Source organism: Vombatus ursinus, unplaced genomic scaffold, assembly GCF_900497805.2.
Source record: "Vombatus ursinus unplaced genomic scaffold, bare-nosed wombat genome assembly UNPS02011767.1, whole genome shotgun sequence".
NCBI classification, from domain to species: domain Eukaryota; kingdom Metazoa; phylum Chordata; class Mammalia; order Diprotodontia; family Vombatidae; genus Vombatus; species Vombatus ursinus.
In genome coordinates, this window is record NW_020951545.1 from 258164 (window position 1) to 278258 (window position 20095).

General features: G+C 38.7%; 1 pseudogene; it reads right to left on the bottom strand.

Annotated features, from left to right (window-relative positions):
* Window positions 1–18042: 18042 nt before the first annotated feature.
* LOC114039267 lies at window positions 18043–19747 on the bottom strand (annotated as a pseudogene).
* Window positions 19748–20095: the final 348 nt, after the last annotated feature.

A 20095-nucleotide genomic window follows, 5' to 3' on the forward strand; every position in this document is an offset into this window, starting at 1 on the left:
TTTAGGCCAGATATCTCAGTTCTTTCCAGTTTAAAAATGTGGCGATTATTTGTCATTATCACAAAATTAGGCACTTTTTTGGTGACAGTGAGGAAGAAGAGTGTTGGGGAGGGGGGGAAGAATTCACAACTCTCAATATACTAGTAAGGAGCAGAGCATATGGGGGTGTATTTAACATTTATTAAATAGAGTCCAAGAGCCCTGAAAGATATTGTTGAGTCTGAAATATGCTTCTTAATAAGCTTAACTCTGTACCATTTACAAAACCAGGAGAACCTGGCTCATTAGACACTTCCTAGCTGTGTGACCCTGGGCAACTCACTTGACTCTGCCTCATTTTCTACTAATTTCTATAAATCTATAAAATGAGTTGGAGAAGGAAATGGCAAACCACTCTAGTATCTTTGCTAAGAAAACCTCAAATGGTATCACAGTGAGTTGGACACAACTGAAATGACTCAACAACAACAACAACATGTAGACATAGAAGTATCTCGTTACAGATTAGATAGACAGATAGATGCAGAAAAAGTGAAGTGATTTATACAGGGTGTCAGGTTTAAACTATTAAAGCTTAAAACTGCACTAAGAGTTTTGGAACATACTATATTTGTACCTGTTCTTCATATTTGAGGCATTATTTAAAATTGATGGAAGATAGTATCTGATCATGTTTTCTTCCTCCTTCACTAAAACTAAGGATGTTTTCTGTTTATCTTCCCATGTTTCACATTTTCCTGATAATGTGATAAACTCTTCCCTTATAAAACTTAGCTTTGTGACAGCTAGGTGGTGAAGTGGCTAGAGTACCGGTCCTGGAATCAGAAAGACTTGAGTTCAAATCCTGCCTCAGACACTTAATAGCTGTATAACCCTAGGCAAGTCACTTAACCCTGATTGCCTCAAAAAATAAAAAAAATTTTTTTTTCAAAAAACTTAAAAGTGGGGCAGTTAGGTGGTGAAGTGGATAGAGCACTGGCCCTGGAGTCAGGAGGACCTGAGTTCAAATCCCATCTCAGACCAGTCACTTGATACTTACTAGCTGTGTGACCCTGGGCAAGTCACTTAACCCCAATTGCCTCCCCCCCCCCCAAAAAAGCTTAAAAGTAAAACAGCCTTTCCCCATTGACTCCACATGGCATAGGAGAAAGGCTATAGTGAACAGTGAATAGGCTATATTGAACAGTGTAAGAAACGTAGAGTAAGAAACCTTTTTTGTGAAGAATTCTAACCCATGGGAGGAAATCATTGAAAAGCCACAAAAGGGGCAGCTAGGTGGCTCAGTGGATAGAGCACCGGCCTTGGAGTCAGGAGGACCTGAGTTCAAATCCAGCCTCAGACCAAACATTTGACACTTACTAGCTGTGTGAACCCTGGGCAAGTCACTTAAACCCAATTACCTAAAAATTAAAAAAAAAGCCACAAAAGAAAATACTTTATATTTTTAACATTTATTTTAAAGAGGAAAATATAATTATACCCAACCTTTTTTTGGGGGGGGGCAATTGGAGTTAAGTGACTTGCCCAGGGTCACACAGCTAGTAAGTGTCAAGTGTTTGGTCTGAGGTCACATTTGAACTCAGGTCCTCCTGACTTCAGGGCCGGTGCTCTGTCCACTGCGCCACCTAACTGCCCCAATACCCAACCTTTTTAAAAAATAATTTCAAAACAGGAAACAAACCTATTCATTAAATAAAAGATTAAAATTTTACAAATATACTTCAGTTTTATATAACCACCAATTGACAGAGACAGCAGAGAGAAGGAAAAAAGAGAAGAATAAAAGGAGGAAGTAAGGAAAAGTCATAAGAGGCATAGAGAAAAACAGACCAAGAAATGGCCATATAGACCCATTAAGGGAGAGAAGGACAATGAAGGCTAACCTACAAATACTGATTTTCTTTGAGGGAAATGGAAGAAAACCTTATATAATTTGTTACAAATTTTAAAAAGTTTTACCTAAAGTTTAGATGTATTTTTGGGTTTGACATCCTTCTTTTCCTCATTTTTCACAGATGAAAAACCTTAACCAGAGTAGAAATACTCTGGAAATTGGGGGGGACTTTCTATGGGAATAAAGATCTATTTTTTTATGGAATAACTAACATTGCCATCTTGTGGCATTTCAGGATATTGTCAGTAAGATTAGAATACAAAGAAAGGAAGGTATAATACAGTCCTTGGCCTCAAGAGCTCACAATCTAATGGGGGAGACAACACATAAAAAGTTGTAAAGGGGTTGGAGGAAGAGATTAGCCAGCAGTCCATGGTGGGAAATTATGTGAGGAGGTGTGAATTTCAGAGCTGATTTCATCTTGCAGAGTGATGAATTTTTTGAGATCATGAAATCCAGGGGGTCATCCAGACAGAAAAAGTATTTACTGAGTGAATTAATGAATAATGATTTAATAAAGTCACTTTCTTGCCTAAGAAAATCAGCAAGCACATGCTGCTCACCAAAGTAGAGACAGAGCTAAGTCCCACAGGTCTCCCAGGCTTCACCTAGCTGACCTCACACTATCTTCCTTTATAACCATATCTGCCCAGTGACAAATAAACTTTTCTTGTTACTACATCATCTAGGGGCCTCCATTTCTACATCTCTAGTGTCCACAGGATGAAGGGCTGCAATGGCAAAGACTAGGCAAGTTATATTGTCCAATAACATCCACTTTGCCAGCTGGGTACCCAGAGAACAAAATGTCAGTCAGATCTTTCACTGAATGATACTTTTTTTCTTCAATTAGTAAAACTACTCCAGTATCTCTGCCAAGAAAAGCCCAAAAGAGTTACATATGACTGAAATGATTGAAAAACAATAGCAACAAAAAAGTAAAATTTCCTAGTCTTATATTTTCACATGGGAAAAACTAAATGTAATCCTTTCGAATATAGACAAAAAGCATCAAGATGCTTGGTTTATTCCTTTTACTAGTTGTACTAGGATTTCTCTGACATGATTGAAACAGAAATTATCCACTCTACTTTAGTATAAGCCCTAAAGAAGCACAAATAACTAAGGATAAGGGAGGAGCCAACCCCTTGACAAGTATTTGACTCTCTTCAGTTTCTGTGGCAGCTAAGAGCAATCTGGCTTCTGGATTTTATTTACTCAGAATCAGCCAAAGGATGAATCCACTATTCACTGTATTGTTAAATAAGATAGATTTCCTAAGATAACTGACCCACAGAGGTAGGAAATGATAGTGGGAAAAGTCTAGAAACCTAAACTTAAGCCAAGAGAAGTTCTAATCTATACATTATATAGTTTTATCTTGGTCTACCACAAACAACAAAACCCGCTTAAGTCAGCAAGGAGCAATTTGGTACAGTGGAAATAGCACTGACCATAGAATCGTAGGATCTGAGTTTGAGTCTCATCTTTGACTTAGTACTTGTGTGACCTTGGGTAAGTCAATTAACCTCAGTTTCTTCCTCCATAAAATGGAAGGATTAGACCAAATGGCCTAGAAGCCCCCTCCAGCTCCAAGACTATGGTTTTTATGAGATGTTGGCAATGCAGAATAATGGAAGGCATACCTATATAGAACCTATTATGTACTAAGCACTTTTTGTTGTTGTTCAGTCGTGTACAAATCTTTGTGACCCCATTTGGGGTTTCCTTGGCAAAGATACCAGAATGATTTACCAGCTCATTTCACAGACGAAGAAATTGAGGCAAACAGGGTTAAGTGATTTTTCCAGGATCACATAGCTAATAAGTGTCTGAGGTCAAATTTTAACTCTGGATTTCTTGCCTTCAGGCCCAGCACTCTATCCATTTCACCATCTAGCTGCCCAAGTACTATGTTTTTGTTTGTCTGTTTTTGGAGGCAATTAGGGTAAGTGACTTGCCCAGGTTCACACAGTAGGTGTCTGAGTCCAGAACTGAACTCAGGTTCTCCTGACTCCAGGGCTGGTTCTCTATCTGCTGCACCACCCAGCTGCCTCGAGCACTTTTACAAATATTAATTCATGTGATCTTCACAATAGTCCTGTGAGGCAGGGTGCTATTATTATCCCCATTTTGTAGAAGAAGACATTTCTTTATCTTTGAAGAAACTGAGGCAAACAGAGATTGTGGACTTGCCTAGGATCACACAGCTAGTACGTATCTGAGGCTGAATTTGAATTCAGGTCTTTAGAACTCCAGGCCAGGTCCTCTATCCATAGTTGCTGGGCCTGGAGTCAGGAAGACTCATCTTCCTGAGTTCAAATATGACTTTAGACACATTAGACACTTACTGTGATTCTGGGCAAGTCACTTAACCCTGTTTGCCTCAGTTTCCTCATCTGCAAAATTATATGGAGAAGGAAATGGCAAACCACTCAAGAATTTTTGTTAAGAAAACCCCAAGTGGGATCATAGACACACTGAAAAATGACTTAACAACAACATAAAAAGGTGAGTTCTAGGCAATCTTTTTTTCTTGTCTGTGTGCACTTTAAAAAAATTGTTCATGCTGTTGACCTTTATATCACAGTCATTTCAAATTCCATGTTTCCTTTAAAAAATGATAAATGACAAAAGAAAAACATCTGATATAATGATTATATGTGACAACACATAATATTCTGTTCTAGTCGGTCCCCAGCTTTGTTGTTGTGAAGGAGGAGGTATATTATATTAGCTCTAAGGTTACCTTCTGTCTACTCTATATAGATTTCCTATATTTGTCTCCTCCACCAACGTATGTACTCCTTGAAGGCAGAGATTGCTTTTGCCTTCTTTTTGCCCCAGTATTTAGTACACAGTGCTTAATAAATGTTTTTTGATTGTTTGTTGATTATCTCTTCTCTAGAAACTCTATTGGTTTTTTTGTTTGTTGTTTTTTAGGCAGTTGGGGTTAAGTGACTTGCCCAGGGTCACACAGCTAGTAAGTGTCAAGTGTTTGGTCTGAGGCCGGATTTGAACTCAGATCCTCCTGACTTCAGGGCCAGTGCTCTATCCACTGCGCCACCTAGCTGCCCCTCTCTATTGGTTTTTCAAGTATTCAGGTCCAGCTTCCTTTTTGTAATCTTTTTATTTACATTGTTGTAGTCATTGTGTACATTGTTCTTTTAATTCTTTTCTCTCTGTGCCAGTTCCTACAATCTTTCCCATTTCTCCAAATTTTTCATATTTCTTATTATTCAATAATATTACATTACATCTATATACCATAATTCTTTCAGCTGATGTTGAGCATCTACTTTGTCTGCAGTTCTTTGCTCCTACGAAGAGGGTCTCCATGAATATTTGGGAATACAATGAACCTTCATTTCTGTCTTTGGCTTCTGGGGACAGGGGAGAGGAGCAATCAGGCATTCTTTCAGCACCATGGGCAGCACTTGAGCACAGTATCACTACTGTCTACCACAAGCTAAGGTTCACTGTACAGATATCTAGAGCACAAAGCTTTTGCTTTTGTTAGAAATAAAGCACAGTTCCTCTAGGTGGAGCATTTAACATGCCCTGGCTTCCAGAGTACCATGATCATTCATAAGATAGCACCTAACTTCAGTGTTGAGAGATGAAGAATAATAGCCCTGCTGTGCCCTTTCTTGTTCCTAGGTGCTGGTGTTTGATTTTAGCTTCACTCCCATTAACCTCTAAACTTTTAATATGATGTTCTTCCTAAAAAGGCTGAGGTGTTCATTGCCATAAAGAACACCATACACATACACTTTTATGGTGGGGATATTATAGTTCATAATATGACATAGAGCAAAATGTCCCAATTAACTGTAACAATGCTTAACAACATACTGTTATAGAGAGGATGGCTTTAACTACAACCCTATGATTTAAAAAAAAAGTTATACTGATGCTTGTTGTGTGGTTTTTGGTTGTTTTTTACACCATAGACATTTTCTGATATATCTTCCTCAACACTGAACCCTCCTTTGTAACAAAGAAAAACAAGCAAAACCAGCTGACAAAGGGAAAGGGTTTGACAGCATATGTGACATTCCATACCTGTAGTTCCCCTCTAACAAGAGAAAACATCCTATGATTTCAAATCAGAATACCATTTTTCCATCAAAAATATAACTCTACTAAGTTTCATTTCTTTGTTTGCAAAAAGAAACTTTAAAAAACAAAAACAGGGGCAGCTAGATGGCGCTGTGGGTACAGCACCAGCCCTGGATTCAGGAGGACTTGAGTTTAAATCCGGCCTCAGACATATAACACTTACTAGCTGTGTGACCCTGGGCAAGTCACTTAACCCCACTGCCTAACCAAAACCAAAACCAAAACCAAAAAAAAACAAATAAGCACATGAAATGAGCAGATCACCTTGAGAATGTTCTTTTTAGCTTATTAAGAGGAACTTCTTTAAAAAAAACCTCTTAGTATGGTCAGAATTTAATATCACAAAATGACTTAAAAGTTCTTTTGAGTTCTTGTGGTTATTAAATCTTCTTGGAAGCAAGTTTATGTTACCATCCTGTCCATGGTACTATACAGGCATACCTCAAATATCATTACAGGTTTGGTTCCAGACCACCACAATAAAGCACACTGGTGGAGGCTCATCAGCAACAAGATTAGAAACACTCTGAATCTCTCAGGCTGACCTCTAGAACCCTGGAGAGAGTGGTCAGCTGTCCTCTGAGGACTAGCCCACTAGTGTTAGTGGGAGGTGGGAGAGTGAGCCCAGAGCCTGTATTACATATGGGAAGATTTCTATTAATTGATGCAGAGCAAACAAAGCAGAACTATGAATATAATATGCATGATGATTACAAAAATGTAAATGAAAATAACACTTAGAAGAAGCTAAAATCAAATTAATTGCAGTGACCAATCTTGGATCTGGAAATCAAGGGATGAAACACACCTCTCTAAATAAAAATTTCTCAATAGAATGTTGCCTACTATTAGATGTGCTTGCTTTGTCAATCAAAGTTGTTTAATTGTCTTACTTACATTTTTCCTTATGAAGGAGGATATATTGGGAAATTACTGTGTTGTTTAAAAAGGCACCAATAAACATTTTTTTTTTAAGGCATTTGGGGTTAAGTGACTTGCCCAGGGTCACACAGCTAGTAAGTGTCAACTGTTTGGTCTGAGGCTGGATTTGAACTCAGGTCCTCCTGACTTCAGGGCCGGTGCTCTATCTACTGCGCCACCTAGCTGCCTCTCAATAAACATTTTTGAAAAGAGAAAATTATATGACAGCAGCTTATCTGTGTTACGATTCCCATTAACACCTGCTGTGGCAGTCACTGAGACATCCTGAAACTGAACTTCAATCAGGTAAGATGCTTTTTCTCTTTGTCAAAAGATGCCTGAGTAAAAATAACACCTGTTTCAGGGTCACTGGTGAGAAACTAATAATCTATGGGCAGCTAGGTGGCACAGTACATAGAACACCAGCCCTGAAGTCAGGAGGACCTGAATTCAAATCTAGTCTCAGACAGATGACACTTATTAGCTGTGTGACCCTGGGCAAGTCACTTAACCCCAACTACTTCACCAAAAAGCAAAAAAAAAAAAAATCTTAATCTAGGATCCTTTATTAGGAAATACTGTATCTGAAGTAAGAGATATTTAAAGTATTTTCTTTCCCTTGGGTATCATGGCCATATTAAACTATGTTCTTTATTTGTTTAAAAAGTACTGCATATTTATTAATACAATAACTAGAGGAGTATTTATATTTTTTAATTCATGGAAAGTAAATGTCAATAGTGTCAGAATACCACCTTTCCTATCTTAATTCCATTTAAAAATTAATTCATTCAAAATTTCTTAAGGATCTACTATGTGTGAGGCACTACATACCAGGTTATATACCAGGGTTATAAAGATGAAAAATAACAATTATGTTTTCAAGGAACTTGCAATCAATAATGGGGGATGGTGTATAACATATACATAAATAAGTATGATACAAGGCACAATGTCATAGAGCCCCCCCCAAAAAAAAGTCAGGAAAAAAAGTTTTCTATGAAAATTGGGGGAGGGGAGAGAGAGAGAGAGAGAGAGAGAGAAAGAGAGATCACTTTTAGCTGTTTGGAGTTGGGATGGGGAAGGCAACAGAAAAAGCATCATGGAAGAGGTGGTCCCTAAGCTGGGCCATGAAGAAAGAGAAAGAATTCCAAAGGGGAATAAAAGAAGGGAGTGCATTCCAAGAACACAGCTGATCTATGCCTAGAGGTGGAAGAGCATAAGTCAAGATTAGGGAATAGTCAGTATTCTAGTATGAGGCTGGAATATGGAGTATATGAAGGGGCTTAGTGTGAAGTAAGCCTGGAAATGTCTTTTGGAGTCAGATTGTAAAGGCCCTTAAATGTCAGGTTTTTATCCTCTAGGTTCTCAAACATTTTGGTCTCAGAATTTTTTTACATTCTTAAAAATTAATGAGGACCTCAATATGCTTTTGTTTATGTGGATTATATCTATCAAAGTTTATTATGTTAGAAATTAAAACTGATCATTTAAAAAATTAATAGATTTTAAAGTAACAAAAATAAACCCATTACATGCTAACATAAATAACATTTTCTATATGTTACAAAGCAAAAAAATGAGAAAAGTGGCATTGTTTTACATAATTTTGCAAATCTCTTTAATGTCTGGCTAGATCTCAGAGCTGACTTCTCCTATATGATTTTTTTTTTTTTTTTTTTTGGTGAGGCAATTGGGGTTAAGTGACTTGCCCAGAGTCACACAGGTAGTGAGTGTTATGTGTCTGAGGCCAAATTTGAACTCAGATACTCCTGATTCCACAGCTGGTGCTCTATCTACTGCGCCATCTAGCTGCCCCTCTCCTATCTGATTCTGCATTCAGTGTTACAATATACTGTTTTGGTTGATATATATGAAGAAAATTTGGCCTCATAAAGATATGTGGTTAGAAAAGGGAGAAACATTTTAATAGGCAAATAATGTTTTAGTATTATTATGAAAGGGCAGCTAGGTGGCACAGTGGATAGAGTACTGGGTCTAAAGTCAAGAAGACTCATTTTCCTGAATTTAAAGCTGACCTCAGACACTAGCTCTGTGACCCTGGATAAGTCACTTAACCCTGTTTGCCTCAGTTTCCTCATCTATAAAATGAGCTGGAAAAGGAAATGGCAAACCACTCCAGTATCTATACCAAGAAAATCCCAAATGGGGTCGCAGTGAGTCAGACATGACTGAAGCAACTGAACAACAAAGTTATTATGAAAATTGGTTTTGGCTTCACAGACTCCCTAAAAGTATCGTTGGAGGTCGCTAGGGGTACACTTTGAGATCTACTATTAGAGATGTTAGGGAGCCATGAGGTTTGTGGGAAGGGGATAAGAGCAGTTCAGAGCAGATCTGTGTAGGATAGATTTTCAAAGGGAGAGACTGGCTTTAGGGAAGCTTGCCTATTTTATGGAGAACTCACACAAGGCAAGCCCTCACATGGTGGTCAGAAAAAGTGATATAAGGACACTCTCAAGGTCTCTTTGAAGAACTTTGGAACTGATTGTGTCACATGGAAGGCACTGGCACAGGACTGCCTAGCATGATATGCCCTCATCAAAGAAGGTGCTGTATTCTCTGAGCTAAGCAGAATTGAAGTAGATCATAAGAAATACAAGAAGCACAAATTTAGAGAATCCACCTCAAATGTTCACATGAACTATTTGTGCTTGACCTGGGGTAGAGCATTCTGAGCTCATATTAGTGTGATGAGCCACAGTCAGACACACTGTAATTTGACTCTAACATAGTGATGTCATTTTGGTCTTTTTCAAGAATGAAGGACACCACCATTTAATCTTCAGCTGTCTCTCAGAGATCTTAAAATTGATGTCCTATAGTCACCTCAAATTTCACATGTCTAAAACAGAACAACTTATCTTTCTGTTCAAACCCTTCCTCTTCTGAATTTCCCTATCACTGTCAAGAGGACCCCTATCATCCCAGGAACCCAGGCCCCCAACTGTGTTGCTCTGGACACTCACAGAGAAGGTAAGAGGGCAGAATGGTTTGGGGAAAAGATAATGATTTCAATTTTGGACATGTGTGTAAGATATTTGCTGGACATCCAGTTCACACGTCTGAAAAGAAGTTGGAGATGTAAGACTGGAGGTCAGCAGAGAGGTCAGGGAGGATAGATAGGGATAAGAAGAGGATATGATCAAGAACATGAGTGCAAGAGTTTGCCCTTGCCAATAGGAGAGCTACTTACCCTCCTAAGAATGGGACAAACTGAGGTTTGAAGGTTTGGAACTCATGATGAATGGCCTTCATCTTCTCACTAGGATGTGGGAGCTCAGTTCATCTGCTAAGAGTGGAAATTGAAGGACTTGAGAAGAAAAAGTTTAGAACAGCCACTGTGGGAGGATGATAGGGAGTTAATCTGAAAACAATAAAAGGATTGCTATTCAGTAGTGATAGTCTAGTTGAGGTTAGATACCATGACTAGCATAGAACCAATGGGCTTAATTGAGTGCCTCCCTCTGGCAGTCCTTGGCAGCTCTGGAGAAGCAAGAAGATGGATAATAATGGGTTAGCCAGGATTGTGGATTAACAGAGTAGGAACAGATAAAATGTTTCATAAAGTACACAATGATACCATTAAAACATGCTGTAATGAAAATGTATTTTTAAAAAAAAACTAGTTCACAAGTGTTTTGGTTCTTTTTTTATCAAAAAGTTTAATAAATTTTATATGTTTAACTAAAAAAAAAAACACAAAAATCCACTTTTATAAGATTCTGAGTTCCATATTTTTTTCTCCCTCCCTCCCCTTCCCCAAGACAGCAAGCAATCTGATATAGGCTATACTTGTACAATTATATCAAACATATTTCCCCATTAGTCATGTAGTGAAAGAAGAATCAGAACAAAAAGGAAAAACCATAAGAAAGAAAAAACAAACAAACAAAAAAAAGAAATAGAAAATGGTATGCTTCAATCTGCACTCAGACTCCATAGTTCTTTCTCTAGATGCGGATAGCTCCATCATGAGTCATTAGGAATTGTGTTAGATCATTGTATTGCTGAGAAGTCTATCAAAGTCGGTCATCACACAATGTTGCTGTTACTGTGTACAATGTTTTCTTGATTTTGCTCACTTCACTCAGTATCAGTTCATTTAAGTCTTTCCACGTTTTTCTGAAATCTGCCTGCTCATCATTTCTTATAGCACAAATAGTATTCCATTACATTCATATACCACAACTTGTTAAGCCATTCCCCAGCTGATGGGCATCCTCTCAATTTCTAATTCTTTGCCGTCACAAAAAAGAGCTGCTATAAATATTGTTGTACATGTGGGTCCTTTCCCCTTTTTTTATGATCTCTTTGGGATACATACATTGTTGGATCAAAGGGTATGCTCAGTTTTATAACCCTTTGGTCATGTTTTCAAACTGCTCTCTAGAATGGTTGGATCAGTTCACAATTCTACCAACAATGCATTAGTGTTCCAATTTTCCCACATTTCCAACATTTATCATTTTCCTTTTTGGTCCATATTAGCTGATCTGATGGGTGTGAGGTGGTACCTCAGAATTGTTTTAATATGCATTTCTCTAATCAATAGTGATTTAGAACTTTTTTTTTCAAATGACTACAGATAGCTTTAATTTCTTCATCTGAAAACTGCCTGTTCATATCCTTTGACCATTTATCAATTGGGAAAAGGTGTTTTGGTTCTTGTCCGTCAACTTAAAAGTATAGCCATAAGTCTAGGAAGAAACATTAGAACAGGAAATGGAGGGTCTCAATATAACTGACATCTCAGATACTTGGCAGAAGATTAACTAATGGTGGATACTATTGCCAAACTTCAAACTCTGTAGCAGTGATGGGGCAGGAGAAGTTGCATATGAAAGTTAACAAAAGCAATTAATAATATTATTGGACAGGGAATCTGATGGAACCTTTATAATTAAATAACAGATTCTCTTCTATTTTCTATCTACACTATCTCATTTAATGATCTCATCAACTCCCATGGATTCAATTATCATCTGTATATGGATAATAATAATAGCTAGCATTTATATACCATTTTAAGACTGGAAAGGAGGTCTCATTTGACCCTCACAACAACCCTATAAGGCAGACACTATTTTATCCCCATTTTATAGATGAAGAAACAGAGGTTTAACAGAGGTGTCACCTAGGAGAAGAGAGTATATACATTATGACCAAATAAGACAAAGTTAATGGGAATGGATAAAGAATCTTGATAGCTATTTAGAGGAAATGGCTGAAAAATTACTATATTTATTCACTGAAATTCACTTATTTACATGTAAATATTTATAAATAAAATTTCCTTAGTTCTATTGACATTTGATATTGAATTTGTAAGGAATCTTTTTTAAAAAGAGAAAATGATGACAAATCCATGCAGGACATGAGATGTAGCCAAATATTAAGCAAGAAAGGCAACTTTCATTATATTTAGAACTGGCTTTCAGTGAACAGTGTTGAGCTGACATAAGGCAAGATTTTATCAGGAACTGGAGTGCATATTTAGTTATAATATGGAAAGAAAGAGAAATATATGAACCATGTGAGGGAAGAAGCCTTGTTAACTTATGTTACAAGACTGAGTGCCTGGGAGGATGGTAGTACCCTCAGCAATAATAGGAAATACAGGACGAGGATTGGGTTTGGGGGAAAAAGATGAGTTCCATTTTGGACATGTTGAGTCTCAGAGGACTATGGGACATATAGTTTGATATGTAAAACTGGTGGTCATAGAGGTTAGGGCTGGATAAGTATAATTGAGAATTATCAGCATAGATAGGCTGATTGAAACCATAAGAACTGATGAGGTCACCAAGGGAAACAGTATTGAGGGAGAAGAGGATTTAGGACAGAACCCTGAAGGAACAGGAAGGATCCTCATGGTTAGGGACATCCAAGGTGTGACCTGTATGAAGATCTAGCAAAGGAGACCGAGAAAGATCAGTCAGATACGCAGGAGGAGAACCAGGATAGAGTACTGTCACTAAAACTTAGAGAGCAGCAAGCATCAAGGAGAAGAGGGTGATCAATAGTGTCAAAGGCTGCAGAGAGGTCAAGAAGGATGAAGATTGAGAAAAGGCTATTCAGTCTTACAATTAAAAGATACATTGGTAACTGTGGAAGGGGCAGTTTTGGTTGAATGATGAGGTCGGAAGCCAGATTGTAGAAAGTTAAGAGAAGAGAGGAAAGCAAGTGGAGACAATTACAAACGGCATTGTCAAGTAACTTAACCATAAAAGTGTAGAGAGATATGGGATGGGGGATAGACAGAACAAGTAAAGTTCTTTTGAAGATGGGGGAAACCTGGAAGGAAGGAAGGGAGGGAGGGAGGAAGGAAGTATAACTTCTGTCCCAAAGCTCATGGGTATGGGACTCTCTCCTCTTTGGTGGTGATGAATGCTCTGTCCTGCATGAGGAGAGGGGAGGAGTTGGTGAGAGTGGCAAAGCTCCAGTCTTCTAGCTTTCTTTGAGTCACTTAGTCTCTTCAGACTTTGGGCACTTCTGCTTCCCAGCTTCAAGAAATAAGATGGAAGATGTCAAACCCCACTACAGGTTGCTAAAGGGAAAAGACTCTGGGAAGAAATCAGTGTGAGAGAAACTGACATTCTTTATCATGTCCCTATCCTCAATTTGCTATACTAGTGACTTTGGAGAACTTCCCCTTTCGTGAGATAGAGAACACTGTCTCTCTCAGTTGAGCTATCTAGCTCCCAATAAGAGATCTCCTTCACTCTGTATTGTCTAGTATACAGTCTATGTATACTTTCTCTGATTTCTGTTTTGTTACTGATTTGGATAAATGGGCTTCTTGGCTGAAGGCTGTATGTATTAATTGTGGAAATGGTACTTGGGGGGAAGGGAGTAAAGCCTTGGTTATAAAGCTTGGTTAGCTTTTCTCCTCCTCCCCCAATTAATTGAACAGCAACCAGAAGCTAGACTGAACCTGAAAACCATAGACTAATAATATTTATGGGAGCAGATAGATATAACTCTAGCCTGGTTCCCCCTCCCTCTGAAGAGAGCAGAGTGGAGCAGAGTAGTGACCTCTAACCTTAACTTCCTGCTTCCCCTCCAGGCAGGAAATAGAGTCTCCTTTGGAGAAGAGTGGGGAGAGAAGAGGTTAAAGATGTCTATTGTCTCCCTTCAAGCCACAAAATGACGATTCCCATGCTACATGTGGGGGATGACCCTCACCACAGAGAGAAAGAGAGAAGGAAAGGAAGAAGGGAAGGAAGGAAACATTTATTATGTAACAAGTCTTGTGCTAAGTGCTGCTGATGAAAACACAAGCAAAAGGAAAGAAAGTTCCTACCCTCAAGGAGCTTTCATTCTAATAGGGGAAGACAACATATAAAAGAAAACTGAAAATGAGGAGAGGAGGGTACCTTGTATGGTGGCAGTTTTTGAAATCCAGAAATCAGGAACAGGGCCAGAAAGATAATGAAAGCAGGCAAGATTGAGAGCTTCCACAAAATAGAAACTTTATCAGGAACTCACCAATGGAAGAAAGGACGTAATAGACCTTTCAGAAGAATAAGCTAGGTTGAGCAAACTGCGAGAGTTTCAGGGCTTTTCCAAGGCAAGCATGTCCCAGGCATTGTGTAAGTTCTAGGATGAGTAAGCAATGGAGGCAGGGGTGTGATTTTGAGGTCCAGAAAGTCAGGAACTGACCAGGGCGAAGGTGCATGTTTGCAGGCAGTAGGGAAGCAGCCAGTGGACAAGGAGAGATTGAAGATAAGTGAAAGGGAGATAGTAGAGGGAACAGTCTGATGGAAAAGATGGAATGAAATGGGTTCAGTTGTGTATGTAGAAGGATTTGCCTTGGCAAGGAGAAAGGCTGCTTCTTCATATGAGATAGGAGTTTAAGTGGAGATAGCAGCAGAAGGCATTTGGGTGATGTGAGAAGAGACGGAGAGGAGAAGAGGGAGCTCTTGGTGAATGGCTCCAATTTCTTTTCATTTAAATAGTTGAACAGATTGTCAGCTGAGAGGGTAAGGGCAGGGAGAGCTATGGAAGGTTTGTAGAGGGACGAAAATGTTTGGAAAAGGTGTTGTGGTCAGTGAGATAGTGAGTTAATTAAATGTAAAATGTAGTAATTGTCCAGTTTAGTACTGGACCTAGTTAGCACATTTTCACAATTTTCTCCAGTTGTATTTACTTGTATGTGAGTAGGAACAAAGATAGTGGATAGTGGGAATAATCTGTAGCTGAAACTCGGCAGGGCAAGATTAGGGTTAAGGTTAAGAGGAGAAAGGACTCAAGAGGACAATGCAGAGAAGAATTAGTTCATCAATGGGTCAAGATGTAGAAGGAAAGAGAGTACTAAGGTGTTGGGAAACTAGAGGTTATGTTGAAGACAAAAATAGGGGTTGCAAGGCAGAGGAGGAGATGGAACAGATCACAGCAGGGGTGCTTTTGTGGGTGATGGCAAGGTTGATACCATCTTTGTATATTACTGAGGTGGGGTGGAGTAAGTCATACTAAATGAGGAACTGAGGCAGCATCAAAATATATGTCAAAGTTCCCTAGTATGAGGTCAGCTGTGAGCCAGGCACTGAACTGAGGAAAAAATGGGAGTGTTCTAGAAGCTGGTAGACAACAACTACTAGAATTTTTATTTGTTGGTAGATATGGAATGAATGACCTCAGAAGAGAAGTGATGGTTGTAGATAATGAGCTTGGAAGTGGCAATGGGGAGCAAAGAATATTCCAATTCCCCCATCTGAACTACTGAGTCAAGGGGATGAAGGAAAGTGCAGCCAGTGCTGGAAAGGATAGAAGGGAAGGCTGTGTTAAGAGGAACCAGGCTGGGGGCAGCTAAGTGGCAAAGTGGATATAGCACTGGCCCTGAAGTCAGGAACACCTGAGTTCAAATCTGGCTTCAGACCAAACACTTTACACTTACTAGATGTGTGACCCTGGGCAAGTCACTTAACCCCAATTGCCTTAAAAAAAAAAAAAAAAAGAGGAACCAAGTTTCAGTGAGAGCCAGAATATGAAAGGAGTGGGAAAGGAAAAAAGTTTTTTTTTTCCCCTTGTGAGGCATCTGGGGTCCCAAGGTCACACTGCTAGTAAGCGTCAAGTGTCTAACATCAGATTTGAACTCAGGTCCTCCTGACTCCCAAGGCCAGAGCTCTATCCACTGAGTCACCTAGATGCCACAGGAAAAGGTTTAAGATGGGAGCATGTTTGTTACCTATTGAGCAAGAATTCCAGAGCATAGTGGAAGGGTTGTGAAGTTTTAGGGTGGGACAATGGTGGAGAGATTGTAGTTCTTTACATACTATTTCTAGCTTTCTCAATAAATAGCAAAGATCTATAATTTCTTTATATTTTTATGAGATTTACCACATGATAGTGGAATATTGAGGTATTCTATTACTATTATTACTACTAGGGTACCATATTACTATATATCCATTTATTTCTTCTTATTGACTTTTATTACTAATTTATGTGGTTTGATGCACACAAGTTGAAATATTTGTTACTTTAAAAAATCTACTTTTCTTTTTATGACAGTTTGGACCATTTGCCTTCAATGTCACAAATATTTAATTTGAACCCCAATTTTTGTTCTTAATATTGGCAAAATAAAATAGATCCTATAGCCTTTGCATTTCTAATTCTGATGAAACAAATAAAATTTCAACCTTTACCTACTAAGATGTTCATCTCCTTAAAAAGAATTGTTTCCAGGATGGCCAGATCTCTCTCTCTCTCCAGTTCATTACATGAGTCACATCAGTCCAAGTTAAAGTGGACCCCAAGGGCCATGCTCTCCTCCTCACTAAGGCCTCCTCTCTGGCAAAGGCAGGTGGTAGAGCCATATAGCCCATGGGATACAGCCCCAGTGACAGCAGGCCATCATGAGACAGAGGGATAGGACTGTTCTCTTTAATTGGGACAATTAGAAGCAAGATTGGAGGTGATAAAAAGATACTAAACTCAATGTGGAGAAAAAGGGATGTTCCTCAAAGCAGAAAATTGTCTCAGGTTCTGGGGTTTGGATTTCAGCTAAAGTCTATAGGGAATCCAACTCTGAGATTCTGGGAAGGTGTGACTTTCCCTAGTTCATACTTGCCACAAGTGTGAATCTCTGTGGTCAGAGGCTGATATAAATTTCAGAGGAGCCAAAGCCTGAGAGGCAGACCTTCCTGGAGCTAGAACCTGGCAAAGGCAGTACAGCAGAGAAACTGAGAAACCCAGCCTTTGAAGGGACATGGAGAACTGTGACATCCCTGTCAGTGAAGTAGGAGCAAAGACTGAATGGAGACCATTCAAGTGCGTGCACGACCTTCTGACCTGCCCAGTCTGTGGGAGCTTCTTCAGTGACCCTGTAACAGAGCATTCTGGCAACACCTTCTGCCAGGATTGCCTTCCTCAAAAATCCCAGCCTTCATACTTCCTCTGTACCAACTGGAAGAAGAACATGGTACAAATGGCCAAGCAGCTGAAGCCATTCCATGAGGAGACCCAGTCCATCCTAGAGGAATGGTGCACCATGCATCAGAAATACTTGAGCTTTTTCTGTAGAGAAGACAATGAGAAAATCTGCATGGTACGCAGGTATTCCAGCCTTCGTGAGGGCCATATGCTGACCACACTACAAGATCTAGACACAAAACAAGAGGCAGGTGCACTGGACACAGAACAGAGTAAATTTGTTTGCTGAAAAGGAGCCTGCAGTGAGCCAAATTTTGCTCACTCTCAGATGCCTTTGATGGTATTTCCTAGCTGATCTTGCTGAGCTGTGCACTCCAAACTGGCCTAAACCATCCTTGCAGTCGACTGTTCCAACAAAATGTCCTGCTTCTGGGCCCCACTTCTTCCTGGAAAGGCTGGCCATTCTTTTTCCTGACCCCTCCCCAGTCCTCCCCTTTGTGGTTTTCAAGCATAAATCTTCCCAGCCTCTCCTGGGCTGTGGCTCCTTTTACTTTGTACTGGGATGCCTTGGAACTAGTGTCTCATTTTGCTCCTAATAAAATTTTTCTGCTGTCAAAAAAAAAAAAAAGTGGACCCCAAGTGATTACATTAAATGAGCTATGAGGTTTTAAAATTTGTGACAAGGACAGAAACGATTCTACTCATTGCAAGGAAATTCTCATTTAAACTTTAGTGAGCCACAAAGTACTTAAAACCAATGAACCTTCAGCTGTTATTCTCAGCCAATACAATTTCAAGGAGGAAATGACATATGTTCTTGTACTGGTCACCTTTTAGCTGAATTACTTCTTTATATTCTGGATGTTCAATCATTGCAGGCAAAGTTCTTCTTAAATGCTTTGAGTAATTTGTTTTTTTTTATTGTAATCATCAGTAATTCCCTTGACAGTAGTGAGGGTCCTCCATTTCTCTGATGAATTCCTATATAGATATTATCTACAGTCCAAGAAGCAGGTCATCACCCTTCCTTCCATCAGCAAAGGGGTTGAAAGAGTGAAGGTTCTGTATTGCAAACATGATTCCTTTTCTTCCAAGGAAACAACCTCTAAAAGACAGTGGTAGAAGTCCAGTGGGGAAGGGGCAGAGGGACTGAGTGTAGGAAAGTAAGGGGCAAGAGGCCACTAAGGTCTCAGTGAAGGCTCAGTGACTAGGGTCTTCACTCATTTTAAAGGTGTATTTTATCATCCTTTAAAACTGTGAACTTAATTCTTACACATTAGTTCATATCCTAATTTGTTATATACATTAATATATGATTATAAGTGACCAGCTTAAGTATGCTATTTTGTTAAGTACTCATTTTTTATTTTTAGGCAATTGGGGTTAAGTGACTTGCCCAAAGTCACACAGCTAGTAAGTGTCAAGTGTTTGGTCTGAGGCCAGATTTGAACTCAGGTCCTTCTGATGCCAGAGCCGGGGCTCTATCTACCATGCCACCTACCTGCCCCTCTATTCTACCATCTCATTAAAATTTGTTGGCTGATTTTTCTTTTTGCAAGATAGTGCTATTTTATAATCATTAACAGCACACTTAAAACCCATGTTTAAGTGAAACAGATTAAACGTCCAAAATCAAATTTATTATGGTTAACAGAAAACAAGTAGGGTAATTTATCACGAAATAAGGCAGTCCCTTTCTGGTGAAAAAGTTATATGAGGTTACAAAATATGAGGTACACTTTTCTGTCCCCAATCTATTAAAAGACATATGTTCACTGGTTTTAATCCTGATGAAAATGTTGCCTCTTAATAGGGAAGGAAAACATTTACCAAAAAAAATCAACATTCTTGTCAAGTATTTTGACCCAAGAGTTAGCATAAATGTGAGTATCCTTCTCACACCTAAGTGTCTGTACAAATCCCTAAAGAATGGGAAAATGACAGCTGGAAAAACTGAAAGTAATATTAGCAAATTAATTCAAGCAGGAAGCAATTCCTTGGCTAGGTTGCCTCCATTCCATTAAGTGAATACAGTTTGATGACCTTGTTAAGTGTCCAAAGCACGTATACTGAGAAAGAGCTGCCCAGATGTTTACATACACCACGATCTAATCATTATCACGAAGAAATCATTAATGATAACTGGCTCACAAAGTATCTCTATGCCAACTCAGTATATTTGGTCCCATAAAATCTTCTAGATTTTAAATTTAGGCTTTTAAATTATGACACACGAAAAAAATTTCTTAAATAATCCTTAATGGACATTGAAAGATAGCTGAGAAAAAAACATCCCTTTGGAACTTCTAGATTTAATTCAATTCTTATTTGAACAAAATTGTCTGATAATGAGGTACTATTCTAAGGATATATTATCCATACTTACATCAGTTTCACTTTAAATTTCTTACAACCGACAGCCACAGATGTTGGAATCTGAAACTAACGAAACACAAGAGGTGTATATTCTAGCTCTCTAAAGCAGTATCAAGAAACTTTGTACTTAAAAACTATAAGAATGGTGGAGAAACGCATGTCAAGGACACAAGCTATCATATGAGAATCACCAAGGTAAAGGAATCAAATGAATACTGGTAAGTAGTATTTGGGCTATTCATTTAGATCATAACTCATATTTTCTATTACATTAAAGGAACTGTATTAATAATAACTTGCTGCTGGTATAATTTACTTTAAGTAAATTCTACATGAAAAAGCTGAGATTTACACAAAGAATAAATTAGGGAGTCATAATTT